Source organism: Schistocerca piceifrons, chromosome 3 (genome assembly GCF_021461385.2).
Source record: "Schistocerca piceifrons isolate TAMUIC-IGC-003096 chromosome 3, iqSchPice1.1, whole genome shotgun sequence".
Lineage (NCBI taxonomy): Eukaryota > Metazoa > Arthropoda > Insecta > Orthoptera > Acrididae > Schistocerca > Schistocerca piceifrons.
Genome location: NC_060140.1, coordinates 521,156,987 through 521,174,145, shown reverse-complemented (window position 1 = coordinate 521,174,145; position 17,159 = coordinate 521,156,987). Strand labels below are relative to the sequence as shown.

The window sequence follows — 17,159 nt, the reverse complement described above, 5'->3', positions numbered from 1 at the left end:
TGGCATTCAAACTACACATTAAAAAGAAGATTTGTTAAAGAAGAGAGACTAAATGATCTCAAAGCAGCTCTATCTTGTGTAAACTGGCAGCAGAAAATTGCAGAGTTAGTAGGCAGTGATTCTTTCTTATGTCTGTTCCAAACCTTAAAAGCAATATTTGATGACATGTTTCCGGTAAGACCAGTGAAGAATCCTGTGGACAAATCACAAGGCCGGCAGAAAGTTATCAATGTGAAACAATGCTACACTGCCGAGCTCAATAAATTGAAATGTATTGTAACAATGTGCAAGGACCTAATGAAATCAGCTTTAGACATTCCAGCTAAAGAATTACACCACCGCAACTACCTAAAAGCCTAGAAAGCTTATAGGAAGGCAGTAGAGGAAGCATAAAAGAAATATAATGATACATACATTAAAGAGGCCCAAAATCCTTGTAAAGCTGCCTGGAATCTTGTAAATGAGAACGGAAAGAAGACTACCTCCTGCTTAAATTCATGTAGCCCTGATGACTTCAATGAATATTTTGTCAGAATAGTGGAAAAGACAGTGAGTGAAATTCCACACTCTGACCTAGATCCGACTGCAAACATAAGAAATGCAGACAGTTGCAGTATTCAAAACTGGAAGGAAGTACACCCTGAAGACATGATAAAAATTGTGAACTCCTACAAACACTCAGAAAGTGTAGACATCTATGGCATGTCCTGCACACTGCTAAAGAAAATTATTGCAGAATTAGCTCAGCCACTAGCCATAGCAATAAACAAATGTCTATCTTCTGGTGTCTTCCCAGACTTCCTTAAACTGGCGTGCACAGTACCAATATATAAGAAGGGGGATCCATGTGAGGTGTCCAGCTTCAGACCAGTCTCAGTGATACCAGTACTAGCCAAAGTTACTGAGTCTGTGATGCACCGCCAGGTACTGAATTACTTTGAGGAAAACAACTTACTCCAAAACACACAGCACGGATTCCGCAAAGGGAGATCAACAATGACAGCCACACTGGACCTATTAAAAACAATTCGACAGAGTTTTGAAGAGAGAGAGAGTGTGGCATTGACACTCTGTGACCTCAGCAAAGCCTTTGACTGCATCTCACACACACCACTAATAGCCAAGTTAAGAGGCTATGGTGCAGGAGGTGTTGTTCTATCAACACTCCAATCTTATTTGGAAAACCGAAAGCAGGTAGTATCAGTGCACGGAGCAACTCCTCTTGAACAAAAACTGGAACATGGAGTGCCCCAAGGATCAGTCTTAGGACCTCTCCTATTCCTCATATATGTCAATGATATGAGCTGTAATAGTCAAATGTTGCAGTTTGCAGATGACACTACCCTTATTGCCAAAGGAAATACAGCCGCAGAAGCTCTTGGTGCATCAATTTTGATGTTTGAAGAAATAAAAGAATGGTTCGTAATAAACAAAATGAAGATCAATCAAGAAAAAACCCAACATTTGATATGCAGTCTAACCAACATTGAAGACCAAGAAAACATGGAGACTGTCAGACTACTGGGCTTCAAGATTGACAGCAAACTCTCCATGAATGATCACACTGCATATGTATGCACCAAACTTTCTCGTGTGATATACCTCGTGAGGAAGCTGAAGAGGGTAATAACTGACCAGTTTCTCACAATAGTCTACCATGCACTCTTCCACAGCCACATTAGCTATGGACTGTTGTTGTGGGGACACTCCTCAGGCAGCAAAGATGTGTTGCTATTACAAAAAAAAAGCCATCAGTATCATATCCTCTAGCAAAAGACTGGACCACTGTAAGCCTATTTTCACCAGGCTAGGCATAATGACTGTTTTTAGCCAGTATGTGTTTTTCTGCCTCAGTTATATAAAAGAAAATGAAGGCAATTTTAGCATAAGACAAGAAATACATAATCATGACACTCGCTGTAAGAGGAACATTGAAGTGCCAAGGTGTCGCCTATCAAGTACACAAGACAGCTTTCCATCAGTCGCCGTAAAAATGTACAATCAACTGCCTCCAGAAGTGAAATCCCTGCCACCTGAATTATTTCGGAAAAAAATTGCTCAGGACTTGAAACAACATCCACTATATTCCTTGGAAGAGTTTTTCAACAGCGGTTCTAGTGAATGGACAAAATAATAAATATTGTTATGTTTTATATATAATTTTGCATAAATTTAATCTTCTTTTTATGTTAACTGCACATTTAATTTTGTGTTTTACTTAAAGTACATATTTTGCCAAAATGAAACTTTGTGTGTGTGATCTACATGGACTTGTAAACATTTTGCTTTATGGTATTTTCATTTGCTGCTATGAAGCTTTACTTTCCTGTTTAGTTATATTTCATTCCCTCTATGTTCTATGTGTTTTTGTGCACTGCATAAATATTTTCTTTTATTTGTAATATAAATTTTGTATATGGTGTTGTATAAATGTTAGTTGATAAACATTGTATTTGTGACGCAGTCTGTCCAGCAATGGCTGGTAAACGACGAAGATATAGTAATAAAGTAATAGTAATAAAGTAATAACCTTAACAATTAACGTTATCATCCAAAGTGTGCTGGTTTCGAAGTACTCCAAGATTTCAGTCGCGTAAAACACTAATTGAGATAGTCGAAAACAACTTGCGTTAATACTCTGGTGGGGTATTCTGAGACTTCTTTTTCTTTATCTCACACAATAATACTGGAAACACCGCATTCAACACTCCGCATTGAAAGCACTTAACTGAGGATTACCAAGAACACAGGTGCCATCTGTTTTTCCGTTCACGTACTATGTATTGTATTCTATCGTCTGGGGTTCTCCGGGACCCCACTAGAGCAGTCAAGGGCTAAGCCCATCATGTTACGCTAAAATTTAACATAGGGTTCCATTTAAAAAAACCAAAGATGGCCTCATATCTCTGTAATAAAAAATAGCACAAACATGAAATGTGATGTATTCAAGTAGCCCCTGTCCCTTCAATTCGTTGTCCAAACGGCATCTTTGTATTAATTACGGTTGGAAAATACAAGGGGTGCTATGACTTAGCTGCCCCACCATGTATATGTAAAAGACCTGGTGAATGGTGTTGGAAGCTTCACGAGGCTGTTCACAGATGATACAGCTTTATACAGAGAAATCGAAACGCTAGAAAATTGTAACGAAATGCAGGAGCACCTACGGAGGACCAATGCTTGCTGTAGGCAGTGGCAGTTGGCTATCAACAAGAGGAGTTACGATCTGCGCACACAAATAGGCGAAAATACTTATTATTGACTGATTATACGATTGCCGGACGAGCACTAGAAGCAGTCATATCCATTAAACAACTGGGAATATGAGTACGGAACGATGACATTAAACTAATAATAAAAGAAGGTACCCGACAGATTCGTCGGAAGAATATTTGTGTAGGGTAGTCCGCCCATAGAGCGGGTAGCTTACAAAACATTCAGAAAGACCCTCGAGGTCAGCTGCCAGTAGGTGTGTCGTTAGGGACCAAGGAAGAACAGCGGGATGAGGGGCACAGGACAATACAGGTAAGGGTTGGCCATGTCTGGAAGTGGGTAGGTGGGGGGAGGGGGGCGGGGGCAGATGAGTAGGATTGGGAAGTGAGACGTTTGAATGGAGGCTGGAGCACGAAGGAGGGAGGATGGTTCAGAAGGTCGAGGGAGGAACTGGATCTTGATCTAAGGAAAAGATACTGGGACTGGAGCAGTAACTGGGTAGATATCAGGATGGATTTCCGGTTATGAGGAGGGAACCTTTTGAATTTCCCGTGGCTTAGGACAGGGGGTGTGAGGGGGTCAAGAGATGTGCAACGGTTCTGCTATATTTTGACACAAAATATTTTTGTCAAAAGTTCTCAGATACAATGCAGTACTATTGAAGGTTACAAAAACGAACGTCTTTGAATCTTATACACAGCACACAAAGAAATAGTGGGGCGAGCGTCCCCAACATCAGTTAGAAAGCCTATAATTTACACATAACATGAGAGCCAAACTCAGAGACCTCTTCTTATATTATTATGTAAACTATTATATTTATTTCTAAATAAGATTGTAATGTCTTATTTTAGACAAAGAGAATAAGTACTATATTGTTGTACCATTATGAACCTGACATGAATTTAAAATGTTGATGTAACTAAGCAGGGAGAAGTACGGACAATGAGAACGTTTCTTAGAGAGTAGCGGAGTGGTGTAACAGGTACGTGAGCGGCTCGTTTGTGACAGAAGCAGTCAGAGGCGGTAGCTCGCCACTGTGTGTCGACAGCAGCAGCCAGCAAGGGTTACCAGCGCGGCCCGGCCAAAGAGGGCGCCCCACCCGGTCCTACTAGGTACTGGCATCGCCCGACGACGCAGTCGCTACCGTCTTGGAGACTACACTCAGAATTACGGGCTAATTCAACTAGTAATTTCTGTTCTGCAAGCTCTAAACTATAGATGGCTACAATTTGCTGCGCTGTGTGAAGGAAGGGACCACTACCGGATTGTTTTACAAGACGGTAAAACAATCCCTGTAGTTTCGAAGACTTGCTGTGAGGACATTTTACTATCTGTTATTAACGCTGTAGCAGTGTTTCAGAATTTCATGTATAAGGTACCATGTTCGCTGAAATCACGTCTTTCATAAAATATATTTGAAACTACGAGTTATCTCTCTAACCCACTGTAAATTACTGACTCTGCTAACTTTCTTTCGGAAAATTTAGTGGGAAACGATGTCCGAGCAGGTATGGTACTGCATAGTTTGGTCTCGCCGAACTCAGTGCAATGGAGACACCGCAAGTAAGTGCATTTTATGACTGTATAGAACTGTGACCTGTATGATTTCGAACAACAGGCTTAATTGCTTCGGTTAACTTTTGTTTAATAAGCTCAGTTACTTTTATTGGGCATCTACGGAATGCAAATTCATAACTACTATTTTTCTCATAGTGTTATAGTTAATACCTCAGCAGGAAAATTAGTAACAAAATTTTATACTTTATCTTATTTGTGTATATGTTGGGCTCTTTTTTTTCCATGAAATGGAGAGCCGCCTTTCAGTGTTGTTGGTCATAAAATCCTATTCAGAGCCCAGGTTAATGTGAAGCAGTGGGGACTAGTCAGTCTCATCATCTACGGCCAAGAGTGAGAAAAAGGAGAGCAGTGTAGAGCGAAAGTAGCCCCCAGCGTAGCGGAAACAGAAAGTGCCAGCTCTCTACCTACAATACACATTTATATCGTCGATAAATTTTGAATTGAACATCCAGATGTTATATTATTGTCTCTGATTCAGTGCCGTATCCAAACTGAAGTCCGATAGACGAAAAATTGTTGCGATTTGAATAAGAAGACAGTTTTTATGACAATTAGAGTTTGGTACATTATAGGGTAGCCCGATGAAACTTGGACCATACATAGAAAGAACTGTTTCAGTATAGTACGGAGGGTAGCTGAAAGATATACACAATGAACGATCAGAAATGACACTTTAACACAAAAACTATAATCACACCAAAGTCACAGCGATTTATTATCGTCTTACGGGCACTAAAAAAAAGCGATAAATGGTTTTAAATAGGGAGTGTGATCAGATCCGATGGACGGCAATCCATGCTCTGCAAACAGCTCTCATGCTGGCCACGTTGTTGGTAAACAGTTCTTGAGGCAGAGCGTTCACTCCTTCACCAGCTGGATGGTCGTTGGTGCACTTGGATGTGCTGCAGTATGCCTTCCTAATGGATCCCACACGTGCTCGATGGGATCTAAGTCGGGGGGAGGGGCATGTCAATCCATTCGCTGAATACCGTCTTGTTTTTAGAGCTCCCCAATTGCGTAGCTCGATGCGGTCGCGCATTGTCATCCATACGAATGAAGTCAGGGCCAAACGCACACATGAAAAGACACATATGGGGAAAGAGTGTGATAATAACGTTGAGTGGTGAGTGTACCAAGTTTAAAGATTAGGAGGTCAGTACGCCTATGCAATATTATACCCTCACACACCAAAACACCTGGACCAGCAAAATGATCATTATGACAATTCTGAACGTAACCCGACGTACAGAAAGGTGGGACACGTAATGCACCCACAAACATTGTCGAACATGATGTTTTTTGATGGTACATGTGTTATGGTGTGGGAATACTGACCTCTACATCTTTGAAAACGGTACACTCATCGGCCAACATTATTGTGACATTATACTCCTTTCCTATGTGCCTCTTCTCAGTTGTGTATTCGGCCCTGACTTCATTTTTATGGATGACAATGCGCGACGGCATCGATTAGCGCTGGCGAAAAAGCTCTTGGAACGACGGTATATTCACCGAATGGACTTTTCTACCAGATCCCTCGAGTCAAATCCCATCGAGCACGTCTGAGATGCGGTGGAAAGCGGTATTGCAGCACGTCCGTATTCATCCACGAGCAACCAGCAGCAGTGCATTGCGTTGATGGAGGAATGAAACGCCGATCACAAGAACTCCTTACCAACCCTGCCACAAGTGTGGGAGCATGTCGGAGTGCATACGTTGTCGTTCTTGGCGATCACACTCCCTATTAAGAACCACGTGCCGCCTTTTGTAATGTCCGGGGGCCATCGTAGATTGTGGTGACTTAAGTTAATTAAATAAGTGTCATTTACGTTCGTCTCATCGCATACTTGCTTCAATTACTTTCTGTACTATGCTGTAGCAGTTATTTCTGTGTATGATCGAAGTTTCATCGACCTATGTTACTTGGCAGTGACACACCATGAGAAAGTTACTTTCGTCTTTAAGTTTTGACACCAGTGTGTGCCAAGCGGTAACGGTTGGAGCTGATGGGAGAGAGTGATGCGATGGTATAGTCGCGACAGTAGCCCAAGACTGGAGAATTCACATCCAACTGACAACAAGTTTGAGGTGCTGTCTTCCACTGAAAGTGAAACAGAGCCAGTCAGACTCACGTCACCTGTTGGGGAACCAGCTGTGTGTTGTGTCCAGAGGAGGCGAATCGAAATAGGTAAGGATCTATTAGTCGTCAGTAGCTCAGACGTACAGTGAAAAATGGTACCCATTAGGCAAATGGGATGAGGGAATTGGAAGGAACGCAAGGTACACTCAATGCATATGCGTGAGAGATTCATTCAGCATGTTGAAGAGATTATGCCGACAGTCACTGAGGGAACAGGGTGCAACCAACTGTAGATTGTGGCTCTCATTGGGACAAAAGATACCTGTCGTTTGGGCTCTGAGGCTCATTCCAACAAATAGTAGGGAAGGTTGGGAATACCAACATTGCTCACAGAGTTTCAACGAAGCTTGAACAGATTGTGACCCCATGGTCTTGAGTTGAGCGGATGGCTTGAAACAGAGGCTGCGAAGGTTCTGTGACTTCCTAGACATGCGCCATAGGGTTTAGAACTTTAGGGTTCCCCTAAATGGATCAGGTATGCACTACACCTCACGGGCGTGGTCAGAGAGACATTGAAAGAACTGAACTGGCAGACCCTTGAAAATAGACGTAAACTATCCAGTGAAAACCTACTTAATAGTTTCTATAACCAGCTTTAAATGATGAATCTAAGAATATATTACAACACGCTACGTGTCGCTCCCACAGGGATGATGAAGACAAGATTAGACTAATTACGTCATGCACAGAGGCATTTATGCAGTTATTCTTCCCGCGTTTCATAAGTGAACGGAACTGATACCTAATAACTGGTAAAATAGGACGTATTCTTTGACATACTCTTCACAGTGGTTTTCAGAGCATGGATGTGATGTAGACATAGATGTAGAGGACTACGTAGCAACTGGGTCATTGAGTCTGCGGGGTGTATGGGATTTGTGAAGGTACTCAAGGAATTTGAGGAGAGGTCATGTGTAGTGCGTCGTATTGCGCTAAACTTACCGGCTCGCCTCGCAGCCCGTGGAGTACGACTCATTGACTCTGGTCCGTGATGTTACTATCGCTCGACGCAGCACCCTTTCATCGGATCTGTCACTCGTTAGAGACGTTGATATGATAGAGAGGCCTAAAATTCAGTAGCAAGAGCGAAAACTATTCGTTGTACCAAACATCAGACATTCCCGAATATTGCACAAGACTTCCTTTGCAGCTCAAGCGCAAAAGTAACTAACGTAAAAGATCCATCTGCAGGCGAAAGAACTGTTTGCTTATCGCTCTGCTGCTTGGAAGTCATTTATCAAAACAACCAACGCATAACGTCGTTGCGAGTGTGTTGTTGTGATAGTCTGGGTTGTTTTCCTTACGTCATTTAGAGTGGCGAAAACAGCTGCGTCCCTGATCAGTGGTCCAGTGAAAGAAGGCTTTATGGCGTGATCGGTAACGTCACATGCTGTAGCACACAGACGGGAGTTGTCGGGCCTGGAGAATGCCTGAGGAGCGAATTAATACTACCCATTCTTCGCCCTGAGATAGCGGATGTCATACTTCATCAGTAATGATTGCTAGCATTCAACCAGTTTACCCGTACCTTACACAACGTATTTAGAGACACAGTGGTCTGATCGTCGGGTTGTCAAGAGCGTTTTTAGTGTCTTAACCACATGAGCTGAGTGCTGAGAGCATTGTCTCTGGAAATGCGTTGTTATACTGTTCGAATTAAAGGTGTCGAACGATACCAATCATAACTTTCCTGCAGAGCTCTATTTACCTCGGAGAATTATGAAGACTATGAAATTGGGATGCTGTGTGATAGTTTGTAATCGGACGTTTGATGTGACAGTATAACGCTTAGGCATACAAGTCAAATGTATTTTCATTGTGATTCAAAGAAGTGACATAGTTTCTGGATAGTCCTACTCAAACCTGCAACCACATACTGTTCGATCCTTTTTTATAATGACGGTGTGTGTCTCACGGTGACGGTGTGACGGTGTGTCTGATGAAAAAAAAAGAACATGATAGTAAATTTTCACCATGCTTGATGCATGATGTTCTTCCATCAGTGATCAGTATCCTGATAGTGACAAAATAATTACACTGTTAACTACTTGAATGGTCTCTTTGGAACCAAAAAGCAAAATGATTCCATATACTTTTCCATTTCTTTTCGTTTCCGTCGGTTTTCGGTTTTGGAACGACTGACGTGAACGAAAAATGTACTTGTATAAAGTTTTAGAGAATCATAACTAAACGATCAGAATGCTCAGAAGAATGGCACGCAAACAGATTCGTCAGTGTCACTTTGATTCTGCATTACATTAGCAGGTGCTCAAACTGTTTTCTTAAGAGCACAATATAGATGTAACAATACATTAGTCAATATGCAGCTATAGAGTTGTACCACCAGTCTGCTGCGATGGGATAAGTATTAAATAGTGCTCCATATGTTGCGGTCCTTTGAATAAACTAGTGTTTCAGTATAGTGTGTGTGTGTGTGTGTGTGTGTGTGTGTGTGTTTGTGTGTGTTTGTGTGTGTGCTTGCGCATGGCGGAATGTCTGAATGACAAAAATAGGTTGCGGTTTCGAGGCTATCACGGTTTCACAGGCAGAAGCGCGCTTTTACACTCGATAGTCGATGACGGTCCGCTAAAATTCATGGGCTGGCATGACACGTTCCAAAAAGGGATTGCGGAGTTTCACGCACCAAGGGCTCTCTCAAAGAGACAATTCTGTTGTTGTTCATCGATATAGACAGCACGGTAAAAATAGCTCGGCGGCTCCCGGTTGGTTAGTCCCTTGCAGAAGCAATCGGCCATGGTGTTCACAGAAGAGCCATCGAGGTGTTTATCCGCAGTGAATCAAAGAAACCACGAAAACTCAAGCGCTCTGAACACGTCTGTAGCGACTGTAGCGACAACGCGCTACACCATAGGTGAGTTTTTGTTGTTGGAAAGTTTTCTCACTTTTCTTTTTACCACTAACTGATCCGTATTGTATACACTTGGAAGTATTTGTTCCTGAAAACTTCTGAGATAGACTTGCACAGAAGCCTGTCTGCGCGTGTTTGAAAACGTGTGTGAAAACCTTTGCTAGTTTAGTCACGAAGTCGCACTGGATCAGCCTTTTGATAGTTACATTCTTATAAGTTTACGAAATTGAGGTCCAATTATAAGAATCAATTCGATTCCGTGCAGGACAAGAAAGCGATTATACTCATTTTGGAGCACGTTTTCACACACGCGCAGATAACCGAGGTATCAGCTCTTCCTATTCGAAGCACTTGTTAGATTTCTACATACACACGGAGCCCATGTCCTGCGTTTTCTAATTGCTACATTTGGTTGCCTTTTTGTGGAAGAAACTGGGGCACTGGTTTTAATAGTTAGGTTAAAACTGGTATAAGAAAAATGTGTCGACACGTCTGAGGTGTAGACCTATAGGCGAGACGCGAGTAGGCCACAGCTGCTGCGGAAAAACCAGACGACAAACCCTCTGACAAGGGGACAGCGCCTACTCGTAATCACCGATTCCGTTCAAATTTATATGATATGCAGGGTTTGATCGGAAATGAAAGTGACAGAAATAGGAGCTGCAGATGGTAAAGAGTTTAGAAAAAAGTAGCATTTTTGGCACGAGTCGGACGATGCATGAGCAATTTGTGTTAGCTTAGTTTCCAGGCAGTAGGTGGCACAGCGAAAAGAGTTCAGAACTGTAAAGCTAGGGTAATGGAGTCGAGTCCATATGCACAGAAGTTTTTTAATTTTCAGTTTTTACAGTACTTGCACTTCAAATAAAATGAAATAATGCTAAGTGTATTAAAATGATAATTAAATGTACACCCTAGCTGCAAAAAGGCGTTGATATACTTCATTGGGGACATGTTGAAAATGTGTGCCTTGACGAGGACTCGAACCCGGGATCTCCTGCTTACATGGCAGACGCTCTATCCATCTTTCTTTTTTTTTTCTTGCATTTTGTTCGTTGTTGATCGTTGTGTTTGGTCGTTGCGGACGTCACATGACATCCGTTAAAGTTCGTTTGTTGATCCTTCCGCTCAATTTTTTATTACAGAGGCCAACCAGCTCTCTGACCGAACACGCTGAGCTACCATGTCGGCCATCTGAGCCACCGAGGGCACAGAGGATAGTGCGCCTGCAGGGACTTATCCCTTGCACGTTCCCCGTGAGACTCACATTCCCAACATGTCCACACCACTACATTCTACTAGATGTTTGCCCATCATACTCATTACTCGTGGCAGATTAATCTATTCATTTCATTTCTAGCAAAGCTGCATGGTCATCGACGGTAACTGTACTTTCTGGAACAGATACTACCGTCATATATAGTTAAAATATGGCTTCCCGGCCTTTGACCTTCTTGTGCGAACGCACACGCTATGCCCGAACTCGTACGGATCTTGGTAGATTAATCTGCCACGAGTAATGAGTATGATGGGCAAACATAGTAGTGGTGTGGACATGTTGGGAATGTGAGTCTCACGGGGAGCGTGCAAGGAATAAGTCCCTGCAGGCGCACAATTTTCTGTGCCCTCGGTGGCTCAGATGGATAGAGCGTCTGCCATGTAAGCAGGAGATCCCGGGATCGAGTCCCGGTCAGGGCACACATTTTCAACATGTCCCCAATGAAGTATATCAACGCCTGTTTGCAGCTAGGGTGTCCATTTAATTACCATTTCATTTCTAGCAAAGCTGCATGGTCATCAACGGGAACAGATACTACCGTCATATATAGCTCAGTATATTGTATTTCTCAACATTTTCATAAAAGACACGAAAAGGAAATGCAAAGGAAAGTTTGGGATTGCAAATAAATTTCCAAGATATGATTCTACATATAGTGTGCAAGATGACTCTGCAAATAACATTCCGAGAAGGGATTATTATAATTGAAGTGCACAGAACTTCATACTACATTAGTTTAATTTTCACCTTCGAGCAGCCCCCGGCAGTTGCATGCGAACAACAGACTTCGGTGCAGGTAAAATTAGCCTATCGCTCGTTGGGGACAACACTACCTACGACTATGGAGTTCATTCGCTTGCTAGCTCTCGCCTCCTTTTCATTCTTTCTAGGAAAATATTAGTAAACGTGATATATTGAACATTATTTCGTTTTATTTGCAATGTAAGAAAGGAAAAAATCCTGAGAGAAATTCGACCCCACAACCCTCGGGTTACCGACTGTTTCCGTTGTGCCAACTGTTGCCTGGAAATTACACTAACGTAGATTGGTAATGCATCGCCCGTAAGCGCCAAAAATGCTGTTCTTTCTAAACGCTTCGTCATCTGGAGCTCGTTCTTCTGTCACTTTTATTTCTTGCCAAGCCTCACAGATACCATAAATTTGGAGAAAATCGCTGGTGACGAGTAGGCGCGGCCCCCATGTGAGTGTGGAATGTACAGTTAGTTTGTCTTTATACATATCAAGATTAATAACAGTAACACCGATAACCCTGGAGGAACAGTTTGACAGTCGGCTATTTCTATTTGTAGATTTGAGTGTTCTGTCGCACCTGTCCGACAGAACAGACACTGCTCGCGATGAAGCAGCTAGGATATATACATGAATAACTGGGGTAAAAGGAATGGAAGGGAAACGGGATGGGAAAGACATAGGCCACTGCAGCAATGTAACTGTGAAAATGGCTCTGAGCACTATGGGACTTAACATCTATGGTCATCAGTCCCCTAGAACTTAGAACTACTTAAACCTAATTAACCTAAGGACATCACACAACACCCAGTCATCACGAGGCAGAGAAAATCCCTGATCCCGCCGGGAATCGAACCCGGGCGCGGGAAGCGAGAACGCTACCGCACGACCACGAGCTGCGCGCAATGTAACTGTGAGAATTGAAAATTTCTGCCGGAGTGGCACGCGAACCCGGATGCTCTGCTTCTTTAGAACGGTTGCCTTAACCACCTCGGCCATCCGAACACGATCTGCGGCAGTCCCAAATACCCATCTTCCCGCTCCCCGCAACGCAACCAACTGCACCGGTTAACCCCCTACTTGCAGATTTGTGATTCCCGTAGATGTTCGGACGCTGGTTGTGCACCCGCACCGAAACTTTATCACTAGACAGCCGTCGCACTCATAGAATTACAGCTACGTGTTGTGTCTGTTCTGTCGGAATCATGTCTTCAATTGCATGAGCCTGTGGGCGCGACGGATATTTGATGGAAAAGTTTCGGTGCGGATGAGCAACCAAGGTTCGAACTCCTACGGAAATCGTCGAGTAGGGGATTAATGGGAGGGGGTCATTGATGCAAGCGATTGGAAAGTTGGTAATTTGGGTCGGACGGAAAGTGTGTGTAGATGGCCGAGTCAGTTAGGACAACCGTTCTAGAGAAGCGGAGCATCGAGTGGATATTTGTGCAGCTTTTTCAGACAGCATATTATGGATAACTGTGTCATTGCAAAAATTCTGAGGTTACTACTAACATTGTCTGGCAGTTTAACAACGACGTCGTCACACTTCCCTGGGGACACGCTTGAATCTACCTTTGTGTCTACGACTCTCCATCCAAGATAACATTCTGCGTCCTCCCTACTAAGATACCCTCAATACATTTACAAATTTTTATTGATATCCGATATAATTGTACTTTAACTAATCTCTAGCATGGTACAGTGAAAAACGCTTTTCAGAAGTTGAGAAAGGCTGTATCCATGGCTTTCAGGAAATCATGTGAGAAAAGCACAAGTTGGGTTTCGCACGATCCTTGTCTCCAGAATCATTGCTGGTTGGCATGCAGGTCATTCTGTTGTCACAGATGAAAAGGGTAAGATCGTTGGTTTTCGTGAATATTGCGTGTACATCGCAGAACAGTCTAATTTTGACAATGAAATGCATGGTAAAAGAACAGAGAAAATATAGATGTTTTTACGAAAGTTATTGATTGGTTTCGCACAAATGGGTTACTTTAATCTTTGAAACAACAGAGTTCATACAGTTTTGCATAATCAAAAATATCCCATCTCCTTTAAACTTAGCACACTAACAGGAAATAATGAACAGACTAGAATGTTCTAAGTTATTACACTCATGCTCATAAATTAAGGATAATTGCAGGACGTAGTGCCACACAACGTGGCACTACACAAAACTGGCACTAATAGTATAGGCACATGGGGAACACACACGACACAGTTCTGTATGTCCACGGTATTGGTGATAAGTTCAGAAAACCGTCCCGAAACACAAGTGGTACAAAACGCCACAGTTTCCTGCGCATGTACCCCGACGTCAATATGGGATATTATCACCATGCACACGTACACAGGCCGAACAACGGGTTGTCATGCTCTGGATCAGGTGGTCGAGCAGCTGCTGGGGTATAGCCTCCCATTCTTGCACCAGTGCCTGTCGGAGTTCCTGAAGTGTCCTAGGGGTGTGAAGACGTGCAGCGATACGTCGACCGAGAGCATCCCAGACATGCTCGGTGAGGTTTAGGCCTGGAGAACAGGCAGGCCACTCCATTCGCCTGATATCTTCTGTTTCAAGGCAATCCTCGACGATGGCAGCTCGGTGGGGCCGTGCGTTATCATCCATCAGGAGGAAGGTGAGACCCACTGCACCCCTGAAAAGGCGGACATACTGGTGCAAAATGACGCCCCGATACACCTGACCTGTTACAGTTCCTCTGTCAAAGACACGCAGAGGTGTACGTGCACCAATCATAATCCCACCCACACCATCAAACCACGACCTCTATACAGGTCCCTTTCATGGACATTAAGGAATTGGCATCTGGTTCCTGGTTCACGCCATATGAAAACCCGGCGAGAATCACTGTTCAGACTATACCCGACCTCGTCCGTGAACATAACCTGGGACCACTGTTCCAGTGACCATGTACTGTGTTCTTGACACCAGGCTTTATGGGATCTCCTGTGACGAGGGGTCAGTGGAATGCAACTTGCAGGTCTCCGGATGAATAAACCATGTCTGTTCAGTCGTCTGTAGACTGTGTGTCTGGAGACATCTGTTCCAGTGGCTGCGGTAAGGTCCCGAGCAAGTCTACCTGCAGTACTCCGTGGCCGTCTGCGGGCACTGAGGGTGACACATCCGTCTTCTTGTAGTGTTGTACACTGTGGACGTCCCGTGCTCTAGCGCCTGGACACGTTTCCTGTCTGTGGGAATCGTTGCCATAATCTTGAGATCACACTTTGTGGCACACGGAGGGCCCGTGCTATGACGTGCCGTGTTTGACCAGCCTCCAATCGCCCTAGTATTCTAACCCTCATAACGTCATCAATATGTGTTCTTTGAGCCATTTTCAACACACAGTCACCATTAGCACGTCTGAAAACGTTTGCGCACTTCCTCGCTGCACCGTACTCTGACATGCACCAATACAGCACCGCATCCTCATACCCCAAGGTGATTTAAACCCGAAAACCGCCCACCAGAGCGTTTTTTCACCATGTATCAGCATTATACTTAATTTATGAGCACGAGTGTAGATGTACATATGGAAAAAAACAAATAGTAGGCCTGCTAAAAAGTTTAGGTTCAAAAAATGGCTCTAAGCTCTATGGTACTTAACATCTGAGGTCATTAGTCCCCTAGAACTTAGAACTACTTAAACCTAACTAACCTAAGGACATCACACACATCCATGCCCGAGGCAGGATTCTAACCTGTGACCGTAGCGGTCTCGCGGGTCCAGACTGTAACGACTATAATCGCACGGCCACTCCGGCCGGCAAAAACGTTTAGGTCCGACTACTCTCGTCCTAATGTTAAATGGCAACTTTGCGGATGTAGAAGGCAGGAAGTTAACGTATTTTGTAGATTTTCATTCACAGATATCTCACAGGGTAATGTTATGGGGTATTTCCTCTCTTAGGTAGAAAAGTTCTTATTGCATAGAAGAAAGTAATCAGAATTGTGTGTAGAGTTAACACCTGAACATCTTCCCTTCACAGTATATATATTAGCTTATGAAACGTGTTACCAACGTTTCATCTAAGTTTGAGAATAAGTATAACAATGTTCTGCGTTACTCTTGAATGAATCCAACTTTGGCAGAGAAACGGGTGAGCTGTATCGCTACAAAAGCCTTTGACATTCTACCCACTCATACAAAATGTCTGACAGACAACAGAAGAGTTTTAAAATACATATTAAAGTAATTCCTACTTAATAACTCCGTTTATACCATACAGAAAACCTTAAATGGAAAGAGTCAGTCATTTACACAGGAAACAACCTGTAAATGCACAGTATGCAACTGCACAAATTTTTTTTTAATTTTTAAAAAAAATGTATTACACACTGTCCAGTCACATTAATGCGACGACCTGTCAAAAACCTGAATAACCACCTTTGCAGAGCGTACCGCAGCGAGACGTGCAGGAAGAGATTCGGTGACGTACCGGAAGGTACCACCAACAGGGATGTGGAGCCATACCGACTCCAGTGCCGTGGCCAGCTGCGCTACGTTTCTCCGTTGAGGACCCATGCCGCGAACAGACCCATCGAGGTGGCCCTATAGATTCTCGACTGGATTTAAAGTCGGAGAGTTTGGTGCCAGGTGAATAAGGTAAACCCATCCTTGTGCTCTTCGAACCAAGTACGCAGCCTACGAGTTGTGTGACACGTTGTATTGTTCTACTGGTAGATGCCATTGTGCGGAGCAAAAACAGACTACATGTAGGGGTAGACATGGTCCCCAAGGGTATACGCATACTTGTGTTGATCCAAAATCTCTTCCAGGGTCCTAACACGTTAGCTGAGTGGTCAGCACGACAGCATGTCAATCCTAAGGGCCCGGGTTCGATTCCCGGCTGGGTCGGAGATTTTCTCCGTAGAGGGACTGGATGTTGTGTTGTCCTAATCATCATAACTTCGTCTCCATCGACGTTCAAGTTGCCGAAGTGGCGTCAAATCGAAAAACTTGAACCCAGCAAACGGTCTATCTGACGGGAGGCCCTAGCCACACATTTATGTATGTCTTCCAGAAGGGCGAGATCTCTCAGAGAATGCCACGGAAATATTCCCCAGACTATAATTCTCTCTTCTCCTGGTTTGTCCATACCTACAACTGCTGCTGGGTGTTCGCTTTCAGACGTTTCACACGATACACGCTAACGGTCCGATGGAGCATAAAACGTGATTCATCTTAAAAGGCCACCTGTCACCGTTCAGTACACGTACAGTTGTGATACTGGCGTGCAAATTCCAGTCTCCATTGCCGACGGGTAGCAATCGGAGTGGGTGCATGAACCACCCCCCTACTGTGTAGGTCCATACG

At 43.6% G+C, this 17,159-nt stretch overlaps 1 protein-coding gene and 1 non-coding gene across 2 annotated transcripts in view; one reads left to right on the top strand and one right to left on the bottom strand.

Moving 5' to 3' along the window:
- Positions 1-17,159, bottom strand: part of LOC124789608 (low-density lipoprotein receptor-related protein 4) — a 618,985-nt gene that overhangs the window by 499,285 nt on the left and 102,541 nt on the right. The gene's annotated exons all lie outside the window — the stretch shown is intronic.
- Trnat-ugu lies at positions 11,424-11,498 on the top strand. The gene has a single exon. It is a non-coding gene; the product is annotated as a tRNA-Thr (tRNA).